The sequence below is a fragment of the Ambystoma mexicanum genome, chromosome 10, assembly GCF_040938575.1.
Source record: "Ambystoma mexicanum isolate Mex_15411 chromosome 10, UKY_AmexF1_1, whole genome shotgun sequence".
Lineage (NCBI taxonomy): Eukaryota > Metazoa > Chordata > Amphibia > Caudata > Ambystomatidae > Ambystoma > Ambystoma mexicanum.
Window position 1 is genome coordinate 1,397,249,794 of NC_090932.1, and position 16,818 is coordinate 1,397,266,611.

Here is a 16,818-nt window from a genome sequence, read left to right on the forward strand (position 1 = left end):
TTTCAGCCTACCAACGACGACAAGTCCAAAAGATCAAGGAGGCAGAAGCGCGGGTCCTGGAGTGCGAACGGCAAACCCTAGAACACTGCACCCAAGAAGCGAAAGAGGATCTGCTTACAGCACAAGAGGCCCTTAGCAACCTGGCTCTAGACAATGCACGGATAGCCCATCAGTTAGTCCGGAGCCAAATCTATGAACGAGGCGACAAGGCGAATAAGACCCTGGCCTGGTTGGAACGGCGCGAACAGACCAAGGGACACGTGCGGGCAATTGAATCTCCAGACGGAACACTCCTCACAGATGACTCCGACATTGTTGCGGCATTCGCCGCCTACTATGAGAAACTCTATACTCCACCGGCCGAGAGCCCGCCTCCCGAACCCGCAAGCTACCTTGACCAGATCGAGATCCCGAAGCTCTCTCAGCGCCAAACAGACCTCCTGAATGCCGAAATCACTGTAACCGAGGTGCAAGAGGCGCTCGCACAGCTCCAACCCGGGAAAACCCCGGGTCCTAATGGGTTCCCTACAGAAACATGGAAATGCCTCAGCGGTTCACTAGCCTCCCACATGCACCGTATGTTTCTACGCAGCAAAGAGCTGGGGGCACTCCCCCCGGACCTCAGAAAGGCATGCATAATCGTCATACATAAGCCCGGGAAACCCCCGGAGGAATGTGCCTCCTATCGCCCAATATCCTTGATCAACGGCGAAGCCAAGGTCCTCGCAAGAACACTAGCCAACAGACTACTGCAAGTTAGAGACCCTTGTCCACCCCGACCAATGTGGATTCATGCCCAACAAATCCACCCGCATGAACCTGCGTAGAGTTCAGCTGGCGCTGAGCAGAGCCAAGGAAATACCAGCCCCACTGGCCCTCCTGGCAGTGGACTTTGAAAAAGCATTTGACTCTGTAGAATGGGAGGCTTTGTGGGCAATCATGGCTCGGGTGAACCTGGGGCAAACGTTTATATCGTGGGTTAAACTCCTGTATGCACACCCGGAGGCCATGGTAAGGGTGAACGGCAGGTCTTCCGGATCATTTCCCTTGGGTTGAGGTACGAGACAGGGGTGCCCCCTCTCCCCGCTGCTTTTTCTCTTGGCCATAGAACCTCTCGCAATTGAGCTTAGAGCTAACACTAATTGGACAGGGTTCGCCTGGCCTGGGGGGGGGAGAGGACCGACTATCCCTCTACGCGGACGACCTCCTCATATACCTCAGTAACCCACGCACTTCCTGCCCGATTGTTTCCCGCATCCTTAGGGAATACCAGCGCTTTGCAGGCCTTAAGGTAAATGAGACCAAAACTATTTACTTCCCGATCCAGGGCGGCGAGTCTGCGATCCCTGAAACCTGCCCATATCATGTCTCCATTAGAGAACTTAAATACCTGGGTATAAGACTCGACCCGACACTGGGTGGGTTCCTGCAACTTAACTTACAACCAATAATTGACCGGTTTAATAGGGACACCTCCCACTGGCAATCACTCCCACTATCACTAATGGGCAGAGCGGCGCTATTCAAAATGATGACCCTCCCCAGACTGTTGTATGTACTTCAAAACGCCCCCCTTGTCATCCCCCGAGACACCTTCGCACTCATTGACAGATGCCTTGGCACACTGCTGTGGGGAGGGGAAACAACCCAGGATCGCCCTTGATAGGCTGCAGCGATCAGTGTGGGAGGGAGGCATCGGTCTACCATGTATACGCACCTATTACCTTGCAGCCCAGATTGGGGTGGTAAACGACTGGATACACGCAGACCCCACACTCCCCCACATCCGCCTTGAAATAGAGAGCATGACCCCACTAACCCCACTACAGATCCTGTACGCCACCCACGACCAACCCCCGATGTTACCCAAAATGACACCATATTTGCCGGGCATGGCGAGATGCGCACAAACTAATAGGCTGGAAAGGTAAACCAACACTATCTCAACCCCTATGGCACAACGCACTCCTCCCGGAAATAGTAAAGATGGGCCCCTTCGGTCACTGCTGCATAAAAGGGATACACACATTAGCGCATGTGATACAAGAGGGCCACCTCCTTGACTTTGAGGCCATGCAAGAGCAATTCGACCTCGCACCCATGGACCGGTTTCGACATGCGCAACTGGCCCACGCCATCCGCACCCAATTCCCTGATACGACAACCATACCCCCCTGTACTCCCATTGAGACCAATATCCTCCCGCAATGCATTGCCTCCAAGGTCACTTCCACGCTCTATCAAGCCCTTAACTCCTTTGGGGCGGCGCAGCTAGATGGGCTCAAGGAAAAGTGGGAAAAGGACTTAGGTCAAATGGAACCAGAAGACTGGGTAGAGGCATTAATGTCTCCTAGAGAAATCGGTATAGACTCCAAACTCAGACTTATACAACTGAGGATCCTCCACCGCACATACTATTCACGTACTGCCATGGCTAGATGGGGGGGACTGGAAGACGGGACATGCCTCAGATGCAAAACGGAACCTGCCACCTTCTACCATATGATATGGGACTGCCGAGTCTTACAGGTCTTCTGGGAGAGCTGTATTAACACAATCTCTGCCACCCTGGCGACACCAATCCCCAGGGATCCCAAAATGATACTGTTGGGAATCCGGGGTGAAGTGGATCTCTCGAAATATGAAAAAATGTTTCTGGCACTGGCATTCGGGGCAGGCAAAAGATTAATCGCGACTAGCTGGGGCTCGGCTGACCTCTATCTGTGAACCGCTGGAGCAATGAGTTGGACAGATGCGCGGCCTCGGAGCGCCGGATTTATAATGCACGGGGTTGCCCCCGCAAATTCGAAAAAATATGGGGTAAATGGCTTGACGCTAACTGAAATGCGCCGATGAAAATAGAACTGTACTGTTGTTAACATTGGTTACCTGCCTTATCCCACAGACGCCTGATGGCTCTCGGCCCTACAGAGTTCCCTTTGCTTTTTGAAATTGCCTTACCACCATGATCTGATGTATGCCTTTGATTCATGTCTGTTTTGTTGTTGTTTTATTAAAACGTAATAAACAGAATTATTAAAAAAAAAAATTGTATTGATAAAGCGTTAAAAGTGTTGGCTTGAAAGGATAAGGGCACAAAGGACAATGAGATGCAGCTCGGATGAAGAAAATTGTCATCAGAGATCAATTCCTGGGGTCTCTATGATGTCTGAATTTTATTTAGAAATTTAGATTTGGCTTTTAAAAATGGCAACTTTGTAACCTTTAAATGCCATTTTAGCATTAATTTCAGATAAAGGGCTTCTCTGCTTTCTCCATACATTTTCCATCTGTCAATGTTTTTTTTCACAGATGCTAATTGAAGGGAATACCAAGGGTTGGAAGTGTTTTTATTTTCTTCTGTACAAAAGGTGCATATTAATTACAGATAGCATCTAATACCCTACTTCCTTGTCTAAACAACTCCTCACAATCAAGTCACATGTTAATGGAGGCTAAGGTATTTACAAATAGAGTATTAGGAATAGACTCGAAATCCTTTCTCTTCCGGTAAGTACGAATGGACTTCCTATGAATGAAGCTGGGAGATTTGTTAGGCACGAGTGGGAACGTGCTAACAGTGATGATCCAGGGCAAATACTGGACCAAATAATTCCAGGTCAACAAGTTAAAATATGGTCTAGGCAATGGCCATGAAGGTGTGTAGGGGACACGTCCAACAGACTCCTATCATGACTGTTCAGAATCTCCCACAGATCAGCCGAGTCTGGTGAAGAGGGATCCTCGAACCATATGTTAGCCTCTGATGCATGCCATCTGCTGTTGTCCGATTCCTTTGTTGGGGAGGTAAACGTCAAAATTGTTGAGAAAAGTCTTTGTGGGCCAGGAAGAGTGGGCGATAGGCTAATGTAAGTTTAAAGGAAGCTGTGGGGGAAAGCCATACGCTTAAGTGGTCATCCTGAGAGGCATCATTCCATTTTAAAGATTCCATATGGGAGACCTTCAAGCTGGATCTATGCACGATTACAAAACCTCCTCCTCTTTTTGAAGTGCGATTGATAGTTGGAATTTGGTACTCTAACGGGACTAGCCGATGATACATGACTGGCGATGCCTCATTGAACCACGTTCAGTAAAGAATAGTGAATCTAGGCCATGTTCCTCTATTAAGTCATTAAGTTCATCTGCATGAAGAACCACTGATCTAGCGTTCACTAGCGAGGCTTCACTTAAGAGTGAAGGTGAAATCTTGTCACTCAGACTTTTATCTAACGAGAGGTTCACAATGTCAAGATCTTGAAGTCTGAATAATGTACCTAGGTGTTTAGCGCCCTAGATTGTACCTGTATTTTAGCAGTAGATCCCTATGATTCCTAATTCTGGCCATGGGGTCTGATCGACTGCCTCCAATGGCACCACTGTCTGGAACTTGCAACACATTTGTACTAGTAGCATGAGTTTAGCAGTAGAGTTTTATTCAGTGTCTTGATTTTCAAGAACAATCTGCCTGACATTGCAGTATTTTCAGCTTACACGTGTATTCAACACAGCGTCTTTATCAAGGCCGGATATCAAGTTGGGGTGATTCCTTACTGTAATAGCTTCTGGTATGCCGTGCCCTTGATTAATCTTGAGTTGCTGGTATTGGTATGCACTATGGTTTACTGGTCACTGTCCCTACACAGATATTTCGCCGTGTTGGCAGATGCTGAATCCAAAACAAATTGGGTTTCTTCTGCAGTTATTTGGCAATGTTCGGTCGGGAATCATCTGATGATGCACACAATCGCACACTAAATATATCTAAAAAACATGATTGTTTGTGTTTTTATAAACTGAATTCATTAGATTTGTACAAACAATTAAACATGAAAAAGTGCTGCTGAACATTTAAAATATTTAAGATTCTAATAGTCGTTAAAAGCGGTTAAGGAAGCCAGCAATACTGGTAAAGTGAGCCAAGGAAAAGAAGTCAAGCAGGGTCTCACCAACAGGTTCTACCATGCCAAACGTTTCCATCATCTCCATGCGTTTCAGAAAAATGTGTTAGTTGGTCTAAATCTTAGTGTCAACTATTTTTCATTTTGTTAGTAAAGAGGCATCATATTGATGAGTGAATACTTTTGTAAATTACATAAAACTGCCAAATGCTTTTGATGGCAAATCTAGTTCTGTGACATGCTTGTTGCATACCTCTGTGCCACTGGTACTCAACCCATGTGCTTATCCCAAACTCCCTCACATTCTATCTTAACACCCTGTTGCTTTATGCCAGCTACCCTCAAAGTGAGATGGCCACAAGCTACAATATTCCACCAGGTTTTTCCAGTTCTCCGCCTGCTTTGCCATCCACTCTGCTTAGTCTACTACTTTCTTTCTGCCTACATAATGAGTACACAAAACAAACTCGATTTTTATGCAAATTAGTAATCAATAGATTTTTCCAGTCTGTAGATCTGTAGATCTACAGCAATACCATACACTGTAGTTGGCCTCAAGAGCTTGCTTTGCTCTACAATTATGGTTGCATATATTAGCATCTGCTGGAGATAGCTGGGCAATCCGGGAATGCAAGCAGAATCTGAAAGTAGCCACCAGCATTTTATGCTGGCCTGTTGCGCCTCTGCCTTGCCTTTACCCTGTCCTTGGAGGTGGTGCCCCAGGCCCGTCTACCCTGGAGTACCACACCTATACACCCCCACTCCCCTCCAATGTCCACTCACCTCTGGTCCTGGAAATATTCATTTCCAATCACAGACATAGGTGTAATTTCTTATTAAGGGAAGCGTGAGTTGTGAAAAGCTTGGTTCCCCTAAAAACAAAAACATCAGCACTCCAGATGGCGATTAAAAAACACTTGTGTGTGCAGGACCGGAATGCTGTGCTTGGGCCTATCTGGCTCTGGTTTGAAGGCTGTTAGCAGCCCTGCCTTCCCCAGAAAGCGTATTTAACACTATATTGAAAACAGTTAATATCAATGACAGGGAAGCGCCAACTTGATCACCTGAAGTTGACCTGCCCACCGCAATACCATACTACGTACGTTAGTCTCAGGCTATGTCTTTCCTTTAACATTGTGAACCTTTTGATTCATGAAATGTCTGAAATTCTCCTTACACAGCAAATGATGGGTCAAGCATAATATACAGGACACTGCCCTGTGCAATGCCGACTCCAGTCAGCTGCACAAAGCCTTGCAATGAGAACTGTTTTCAGAGCCTTTTTATCATAGCTATATATTTTTGTCCATTCACGCAACTAATATTTACATTTCACAGTCTTCAGCTTTACACAAAAATGCTTCATTGTTGCCCCTTTTATGACTTGGGTACAAAAAACGTCAGGTGGCATAAAAATAAAATGAGTGGGTGGCCACCAGGGCACGCAGATATGTGGTAGCTTCTCTGTGCTGCTCTGTCACCGCCGGGAGAAGAAGGGTCTTGAGCCCCCTCTATTTTCCTACTCGGATGATCTGGTGACCCCACCTTGCTGCATAACACCTGAGGCACACTCGTGTGAAGTTTTGCACTTCTAGCTTGACTGAACGAAGCCCCGGAGGCGGCAGTGCACTCAAGCAGTCTCCCTGCTCCAGCCGGAGACAACGCAAGACCGCGGTGAGTGAATGGTCCTCCTCGCCACCATCCTGCCCCTCCTTCTGTGGAGCCCGCAGGCCTGGCGACACTACCCCCCCTCACCTCCTCCCCGCCTGGGATACAGAGGCAGAAGACCAGGCGGGAGAGACCCCCACAGGGGAGGCGACACAATGAAAGTATCTGCGCAAAGCCAGAGGGCCGCTGTCGAGAACCCCCCACCCCCGGCCCGAGACAGAGTGCAGTGCAGCACGTTGATAAACCCACCCACACTCAGGGCCAGGAGAAGACAGGCTGGAGCGGCTTAGCATCGCCGCGGGTGCCCCGTTGAGACGATCTGAGAAATCCTGCCCCACCTGAACTGCAAGGCAGCCCTGGCAGGACATCAGTGCTGGGCCTGGAGCGGGCCCTGAGAGTACTCCCAAGTTTTGATGGTCTTTTAACACCCCCCTGCAAGTGGTGGAGAGGACTTGGTCCCGCTTTGGGAGAGTGGGGGAACAATAGCGTGGAACACAGAAAAGAGTGAATCCAGAGGGAGAGTGGCACAAGCAAAAGGTGACTCACCTACCGCAACCGAGGGTGGGGGCGCGGGGAGGGCCACCCCTCGCCTCCCACCCAATTGAGCATGGAAAAAGATTTTTGCCCCCCTGCCTGAGACCCTTAACAGTGGAGGACCGCCGGTGACCGTGGGATCACACCTTGGGGTATACGCAGATGGGGGAAGACGCCCACGTGTTCAGGTGCATTAGCCGGAGGAGTAATCGCTTTGTTGGAGGAACCAACCCCACATCAGATACCGCTTTGGCCAGCTCGGAGGGAAGCCCTACAGGAATTTTGCTTCCAGGAAAGCCCAGAGAAACCGGGAGACACAAACTCCCACAAGATGGCGGATCAGGCAGACGACACAGTCAACGAAAAAAGATATTGCAGTGCTGATGAGAAATCAGAGCAAAGTGGGCCAACCTAGGTCACAGACTGGACAAGATGGACCAGAGAGCGGACAAGATGGATGACCGAATACAGGGTTTGGAATCCAACCAATCCTTAGTGGACATATTGGAATCACAGTGACACCAGGCGCCCTGCCCTTGAGAGGATGGACGAGGAGAAAGCCCTCAAAATTGATGATTTTGAGAACAGGGGGTGGAGGAACAACCTAAGGTTTTTTGGTCTTCCGGAAGTGGAGGGGGAGGGGGAGACGGAGCGAGACATTTGCTGCGCTGTCAAAGACATGGTCCGCTTACTGTTTGGTGATGGGGCAACAAACAAGCCCACCATATACAGAGCGCACAGAGCTGGTGGTAGAGCTGGAGGGCCGCGCTCTCACTTTGTATGCTTCCACTATGACACAGAAAAAGTTAAGGCCTTGGAGGAAGCGCGGAAGTCCTCCTCTATCACCTATAATAATGCAGTGATTACGATATTTCAGGACCTCTCCTCGTTCACCCAAGCCAGAAGACAGATGTGTGCCCCGCTAAGACAATGGCTAAGAGAGAAGAAGATATGGTACCGCTGTGGTTTCCCCTGCTCACTGACATTTGAATACATGGGTTAGCAGTCTAAGTTAATCTTCGAGAAAGACATCAGAAGAGCGATCCAGGAACACATGGAAATGCAGTGTGGACAGAGACAACCTTCTATAGGGGGAGGCAGGAGGCGGACCTCGAGGGATAGGAGAAGATTCCATGGTTCAAGGAAATTTAAGAAATTGAACACCACGCCACCCGCGGTGGCCCTTCATTCCGACATGGGACAGATGGATCCTTGGATTGTCCCTGTCATAAATCTCACTGGGTAGGGTGGTTGGGGAGGGTATCCTTTGTGGAGACCGAGGGGTTCCACTGGGTAGTGGAGGGGGAGGACTGCTGGGAATGATCTTTCTGGCAGTGGTGGAGAGGATTGGAGTGGAAGATCGGAAGGGGGTTAATTGCCTTTTAGGATTTAGGGGGCGGGGGCTCCAACCATGGAGCACTTGAGAGGATTGGCCCGGGGTGACCAGGCGAGTTGGTGGTTTGGTCGGGTACCAGAAATGGTTGGGACACCTGACTGGACGCCTAGGGAGGGGGGAAACTAACAGGGGATTTGGGGAGATGGGGTTGTGGGAGAGAGAGAGAGTGGGAGAGCTCGGGTCTAGTTGGACGCATGGTTGGGGAAAGGGGGTTGGGATCGCAGGGAATGGAGGCAGGGCTCAGTTATGGGGCCTAGGTGTATTGGGGTTCATAGTTTTGTGGTTTCATGCACTTGGCAAGGGTCATACTTGGGTCCTCGGGCAGTAGTGGACAGAGCTAGGGACAAAAATGGGAGTTTCATGTGTGTACGAGAGGATATTGTTTCCTAAGTCTCAAAGGCGAATACCTTGCCAGCCCTGGTGGTGGGCTCCCTGAACGCTGGAGGAGTTAACTCTCAGAAGAAGAGATATCTCCTGGCGGGAGAATTCTCCCAGGCTAAGCGTGACCTGCTCTTTCTTCAGGAAACACATTGGGTGAGGGGGAAGGAACCAGCCCTTCATGGGGGAAGGATAGGGGAAGTCTACTGGGCCTCGTTCACATCGAAAATGAGGCGTGGCCATCATCATGTCTAACAGTCTGGGGTTTGAGTTGGACGCTGCCCTTAGGGATGCGGAAGGCCGCAATCTGTTGTTAGAGGAGGCATCCTGGGGAACCTGTTGACACCGAGTGGTCTACTGCCCGAATAAAGGTCAGATATCCTTTTGGGAGAAGCTTATGGACAAGATGCAACTCTTCGTGGGGGGGCTCCCTTATGGTAGGGGGAGACTTCAATATGGTCCTGGACCGCTCCAAAGACAGGAAAAGAATGGGCATGCAGAGAGCACCTTAGCAAGATGAGGCTACATCGAGGAACTTCCATAAGATTAACTTGGACCTGGCCTTGGTCGATTCTCTATCCCCCTCTGACTTCGGGAGACCCCCCCCCTTACGTTCTACTCGCGAGCCCATGAATCCTTTTCAAGGATCGATTACATCTTCGTAGAGTGCTCCATATTTGGCCACGTTGGGGACTCTTGTGTGGACCCAGTATTGTGGATCACGACCTAGTGAATATAACAATGGGAGAAGGTTGGGGGTTACAGCGTACAAGAAGGTTGAAATGTAATGATACCCTTCTGAAAGATAGAGAGAAGAACAAGTTACTTTCTTACCTGGTAACGTTCTTTCGATGGGATGGTCCGACGACGTATTCCATATCTATGACATGTAATCACCACAGCTGTGCTGCTTCGGAAACTTTTTCGGCGTCTGCGTCCTGCGTCGATGACATAGATGCGCCGTCGTCGAGGACCTCCTCCGACGTCCGACGTCATCCGATGTGATAAGTAGGACGCACAACGCCCATAGCCTCAGTTGTAGTTTTTTCCCCCAGAACGTGTGACATAAGCCAACTGCCAGTCAGACACAAAGCCTTGCGGAACGTAAGCTGCAATCGCAAAAGAAATTCTGCAGCGGGGAAGGCCGGGCGGGAGCGATATGGAATACGTTGTCGGACCATCCCATCGAAAGAACGTTACCAGGTAAGAAAGTAACTTGTTCTTCGAGGGGATTGGGTCCTCCGACGTATTCCATATCTATGACAGACTCCCAAAGCAGTACCAAAGCAAGGAGGAGGGAAAGAATTTAGAATCAAAATGTAGAATAGCCAATCAAATAGCAGAGCAAAGGACCGCCTTGCCAAAGGCCAGATCCTGTGCTCGGATGGAATCAAGGGAATAGTGACGTACAAATGTATGTAACGAAGCCCAGGTGGCTGCATCACAGATGTTGCGAATAGGAACACCCCTCTGCAGGGCAGTAGACGCAGCCATACCCCTGGTAGAATGGGCCCGCAAGCCAGCCGGTGGGTCCTTACCCGCCAAACGGTAGCACTCCGAGATGGCCAAAATAATCCAGCGAGACAAAGTCTGTTTCGTCACAGCTTGCCCCAAACGCTTTCCAGCGTAACCAATAAAGAGTTGATCATCCACTCTGACCCGGGACATGCGTGAAACATAAAAGCTTAAAGCTCTCCTAGGATCAAGCCAATGGAGCCTCTCCTCTTCCTTACCAGGATGCGGAGGAGGATAGAATGCCGGAAGAACAACCTTCTGGGCCAAATGAAATTCCGTCACTACCTTCGGAAGAAAAGAAGGACGAACTCTAATGACAACCCTGTCCTTGTGAAATACAGTGAAGGGAGGCTTAACTGAAAGTGCCTGTAACTCACTCACTCTGCGAGCGGAAGTAACCGCAACTAAAAACACAGTTTTCAGAGTTAACAGCCTCAAAGGGCAAGAATGTAAAGGCTCAAACGGAGCACCCATAAGAAACTTAAGAACCAGGTTTAAATCCCAACCGGGCACCAGGAAAGGTGACGGAGGGAACACATTAGTGAGCCCTTTCAGGAACTGTGAAATCAAAGGGATTTTAAAGTAAGAACACTTCAGACGAGCGCTTAAAGATGGACAGCGCCGCCAGGTAACCCTTAACGGTACCCACTCGCAAGCCCCTGTGGGCCAAAGAAAGTAAAAAGGACAGAACCATGGGGATGTCACATGCAAAAGGATCCACATTCTGAACTCTGCATCAGTCGCAGAACTCACGCCAACGGCAACGGTACAGAGACTTAGTTGCCGGCCTTCGGGCCGAAAGCAACACCTCCATCACGTCCTCAGGGAGGTCCCAATCCTTATACCTCAACCTTTCAGAAGCCAAGCGTGAAGGTTGAGGGATCTGACCTCTGGATGGAGAACCTGACCCCCCCACCCGTGAGAGCAGATCGTCTCGGTAGGGAAGACGACGTGGAGGGCAGATGGATAAGTCGAGAAGGTCCGGGTACCACGTCCTCCGAGCCCACGCCGGGGCAGTGAGGATCATCCGGGAACCGAACTTCCGTAACCTCCGCAGCACTTGCGGGATGACGGGGACTGGAGGAAACGCGTACAGCAGCGGGAATGACCACTCCACCACGAACGCGTCTCCTAAGGCTCCTTCTGGAGGAAATTCCCGCGAGCAAAACCTTTCGCACTTCCGGTTGACACTGGAGGCGAAGAGATCCACTTGAGGGGTCCCCCAAAGGGCGAAGATCTCCAGGAGAATCTCCTGAGCCAACTCCCACTCGTGAGAGATCGCGATCTGCGCCTGCTCAGAGCGTCCGCCGTCACGTTTTCGGCTCCGGCCAGATGAACTGCTGAGATCGAAACTTCCTGCTGGATGGCCCAGAACTCGAGCTGCATCGCCTCTCTGCACAGAGGAAGTGACCCTGCCCCCCCCCTTTTTGTTGAGGTAGTGCATGGCCACTGTGTTGTCCGTCAGGATCAGGACATTCTTCCCTCGCACAGACGGCAGAAAAGCCTTCAGGGCTAGCCTGACGGCCCTCAGCTCCAACAGATTGATATGGAGTCTGTACTCCGACGGAGACCAACGACCGCTGACTGTCAGCCCGTTGGCATGAGCTCCCCATCCCGTGAGGGATGCATCCGTCACGATCGTCACCTCCGGCCAGGGAAGCCAAAATGGAGCCCCCTACATCAAGTTGCCTTCGACGGCCCACCACAGAATGTCCCGGGCGACCGAGGACGGCCCTCAGCTCCAACAGATTGATATGGAGTCTGGACTCCGACTGAGACCAACGACCGCTGACTGTCAGCCCGTTGGCATGAGCTCCCCATCCCGTGAGGGATGCATCCGTCACGATCGTCACCTCCGGCCAGGGAAGCCAAAATGGAGCCCCCTACATCAAGTTGCCTTCGACGGCCCACCACAGAATGTCCCGGGCGACCGAGGACGGCACCTGAATCGAGTCCGACATCCTGCCGGAGGACTGCGACCATTGCGTCTTGAGTGCCCACTGCAAAGATCTCATCCGCAGGCGAGCCTCTGGCACCAGAAGAATGCAGGATGCCATGAGGCCGAGCAACCTCAAGAACTCGAACGCTGGGAGCGTCTGGGCATGCTGAAACTTGTGCACCATCTGCTGAATGTGAAGAGCCCTCATCTGGGGAGGAAAACACTGCCCCAGGGAAGTGTCGAGCACTGCTCCGATGTACTGGAGCCGCTGTGTTGGTGTCAAATGGGACTTCTTTAAATTGAGGGAGAAGCCCAGCCTGTGAAGGGAGCGACAGGTGATCGATAGATGATCCAGGACTTGCTCGGGAGAGCTCCCCCTGATCAACCAATCGTCCAGGTAGGGGTAGACGTGAATCCCCCCTTGCCTGAGATGCGCTGCCACCACCACCATGAGCTTGGTGAAAACCCTCGGGGCGGAGGTCAATCCGAACGGCAGGACCCGAAACTGAAAGTGTGAGTCGCCAACCGCGAACCTCAGGAACTTCTTGTGCTTGGGATGGATCGGCACATGGAAGTAAGCATCCTTGAGGTCGAGTGACACCAACCAGTCCCGAAGCTGAAGGGCCTGGAGGACTTGAGAGAGAGTAACCATCTTGAACTTGTCCTTCCTGAGGAGTTTGTTCAAACCGCGCAAGTCCATGATGGGTCTCAATCCCCCGTCTTTCTTCGAAACTAAAAAATAAGGGGAATACCATCCCTCGTTCCTCTCCGCTACAGGCACCAGTTCTATGGCGCCTTTCTCCAGCAGGGCTTGAATTTCCTGCGCAAGGAGCGGATCCGGACTCTGCAAAGAGAGGTTCCCCGGTGGATTGTCGCGAGGCCTGTGCCGAAAAGGAAGACAGTAGCCGTGGGTTATGATCTCCAGAACCCACACATCTGAAGTAATGGCTTGCCACTCTACAAGATGCTGCGCCAGCCTTCCCCCAACCGGCGAACCATGGGACATGGCCTCACGACTGAGTGGGAGCGGCTGCGGCGTTACCTGAGGGCAAAGAGGCAACTGCCCGAGCGGCCTTGGCACCACGGGTACCCTGTCGTCCACCTCTGGTACCCCTGCGTTGGCCTCTTTGACTGCCAGCTCCTCTCGCTTTACTGAAGGATGAGTAATAGCGAAAGGAACCACCCCTCCACTGCTGTCCCCTAGGACGAAAAGGCGGAGGTTGGCGAACTGCAGCGCCCAACGACTTCGCTGCAGCTTTTGAGGTCTGCAACCTCTCAAGGCTCTCGTCAGCCTTGCTGCCAAAAAGGTGTTCACCATCAAAGGGCATGTTGAGGAGCCGGGACTGCACATCAGGAGCAAACCCCGACTTCCGCAACCACGCAAACCTGCGTATCACGGTGCTCGCCGCCATGGACCTACTGACGCATTCAGCCAAGTCCAGACCCGACTGAACGGACTCACACATGGCATCCTTACCATCCTGGACCATAGCAAGGAAACCATCCCGTTCATCCCCTTCGGGAATATGTTCAGCCGCTAACGCAACACAGTTCCACAGAGTGTGCGTGAAACGTGACAAGGCACAAATGGAGTTGGCCGCCTGAAGCGCCATACCACCAGAAGAAAACACTTTCTTCGCCCAGCCATCAAAACGTTTGTCGTCCCTATCAGGAGGGATGGTAGGGTACGACGCCTGCTTTGCCGGGGCCGTGGCCGCCTGCACCACCAAACTTTCCGGAGTGGGGTGCCTGGTCAAGTAGCAGGGGTCGCTACTGGCTGGACGGTATTTACGCGACAAGGATCTGCCCACCGCCGGGAGACTCTCCGGAGCAGTCCAAGCCGCCGCCACCCTTCTCTGTAAAGCCATATGGAACGGCAGTACCGGGTCAGTTGGGGGACCAACATCAAGGATGTCCGTCAGATCATCCTGCACAAACTCCCCTGGGGGAGCAGACCATCCCAGATACTCAGACACCCTAGCCATAAGGTGCCGGTACGAGGAATCGGCATGGGAGCCAGGCTCAGGCCTACAAAATTCCACCTCCGGAGAGGTGTCCAGTCCACTGGCATCATGCAGTGACTGCCTCAAATCGTCAAACTGACTATGGCCCGAGACAATTTCATCTGGCACCTGACTAGGAACCAGGCCATCAGAATCCTCATCCGCCTCCGAAATATATTCCAGGTGGCGAAAAGGCACCCGAGAGTGCTTGCTCTTAACCAGAGACTTCCTAGGGGGTACACCCGTGACACGGGGCACCTCCGACACGAAAGGCGTCGATGGCGTCAAGCGAATCGGCGCCGACGCCGAGAAAACCGGCAACGGCGTCGACGTCGAGGAAATCGACGTCGAGGAAATCGGCGTCGGCGTCGAGGAAATCGGCGTCGACGAAATCGGCGTCGAGGAAATCGGCGTCGACGTCAGATGCAGCGCCTCCAGTATCGGCGGCGTCGACACAGCCCTCGAAGCCGGAGCCCCGAGCGTGTCCCTCGACGACCTGATCGTCGACGGCTTCGACGACGTCCTCGAAGCCGGAGCCTCGAGAAAGCCTGTCGACGCCCTCGACGCCTCAGACGTCGATGTCTTCCTCGAAGACTTCACAGGAGCACACGGTCTCGAACGCGTCGAGGACCGGGACCTGGAACGGGTACGGCGAGAACGAGCCTCCTTGTCCGAACAGGACCGCTCCCGTGACTCGTGCCGACCACTCTTGCGAGCGGCGTCTCTCGACCTCACACGGCCGACCCCACTCGGGGGCGCGGACGGCTGAGTACCCTGCGACTCAAGAATCGCCAACATTTTCTTCCCGAAGGAAGCCCATTCCTCCGGCGTCGCACGGCTGGTGGGGTAACCGACGTGCCGTGCAGAATCCTCGGAAGAGGACCTGGAAGGCGACCGGTGACGGCGCTTCCGAGAATGCCTCGAAGAGGCGGAGGAGTGGCGAGACCCACTCCTAGAAGAAGACCGACGAGACTTCCGACGATGACGCGGAGAGTCACCCCTCGAATCATCCGTCGAAAGCCCCGCCGACTTCCACTTCCGGGGCTTGGACACCCGACCTACCGACAACTTCTTCTTACGTTCGCGTAAGGCTTTGGACGTGAGCAACTGGCAGTCGATACAGTCATCCGTGTCGTGGGCCTCCCCGAGGCACCAGAGGCAGGTGTCGTGCGAGTCAGTCACCGACATCTTGGACCCACACTCCCCGCACTTCTTAAAGCCCGGACGCGGGGTTGAAGACGAAGTGGAAGACATCGCCGAAGGAAATTCACAAACGAACAGGTTCGAAGAACCAGAAAGAACAGAACTCCAAAGAGTCGAGGCTTAGAACCGAGAAACACGAAGCAACACGTTCGCGGAAAAAACGGAACTGAGGCTATGGGCGTCGTGCGTCCTACTTATCACATCGGATGACGTCGGAGGAGGTCCTCGACGACGGCGCATCGACGCAGGACGCAGACGCCGAAAAAGTTTCCGAAGCAGCACAGCTGTGGTGATTACATGTCATAGATATGGAATACGTCGGAGGACCCAATCCCCTCGAATGCCTGCGTTCTGCTTGCTGACATAACAGAATATTTCAAATTAGTACCCTGCGAGAGTCCATCAGATTGAAACAGATTCCCGACCGGGAATCCCTCTCCCCACTATGTTCCTTCATTTCCCCGGTGGGGTTGTGTGACATCCACTAATCCCCACTCCGAGCCACCACACGGCTGGAGGCTGCCATCTTCCCCCCCTGCTGGGGGAAACGCCAGAGCCTTTCGGAACAGAATACAAAGCTCTTAGTACCTCTGTCTTACGGTCCGGGGCACTAATAGCAATAGGCCCCTCGCAGGGGGGCGGGCATTACCATTTCGCTCTGGCCTGTAACTATGGGCCCCTGGGGCATTGCCTGAAGTGATAATGCCCCCCCCCTGCTCGGGGACTATTGCTTAGTTAAATAACTGGGAGGTGGGTCCATACACCCTGTGGGATGCATTCAAGGCCACAATCTGCGGGGTCCTAATACGGATCGGAACACAAAGAAAAAAGGAGGGGAACAAACAAGATCTCTTTGGGGATAAAATCGCAGGGCTCCAACCTGGACAGGCACCAGAGGTTCTATTTCTCTAAACCTGATGAGGTCATGACAGTTATAAAACGCAGCTAAAAGACTTGCTGCTGAGCAAGACCGAGAATAAACTGCGGTTTCTCAAACAAAAATTGTACGATAAGGGCGACAAGGCGGATAAGATACGAGCCTGGATATTGCGGGAAACCCAGAAAAGTTAGATGGATGGGGCTGTGAAAGCCGACAGGGGGTGGGGGGACCATGCACTACGACACCAGTAGCATAGGGGCAACCTTTAGACAATATTACAAACTGCTATACAAGTCAGAATTTAAAGGATGACGAGTCGCTCCTAGTTGAAATTCTTGGCACAGCTACCCATACCAGGGCTATGTAGGGAAACCCCCTCCGATTTGGCTGCACCAATAATG

General features: G+C 52.0%; 1 protein-coding gene across 1 annotated transcript in view; it reads right to left on the reverse strand.

The window, feature by feature from the left end:
* Nucleotides 1-16,818, reverse strand: part of LOC138492350 (aldehyde dehydrogenase family 3 member B1-like) — a 980,501-nt gene that overhangs the window by 169,620 nt on the left and 794,063 nt on the right. The window lies entirely within an intron of this gene.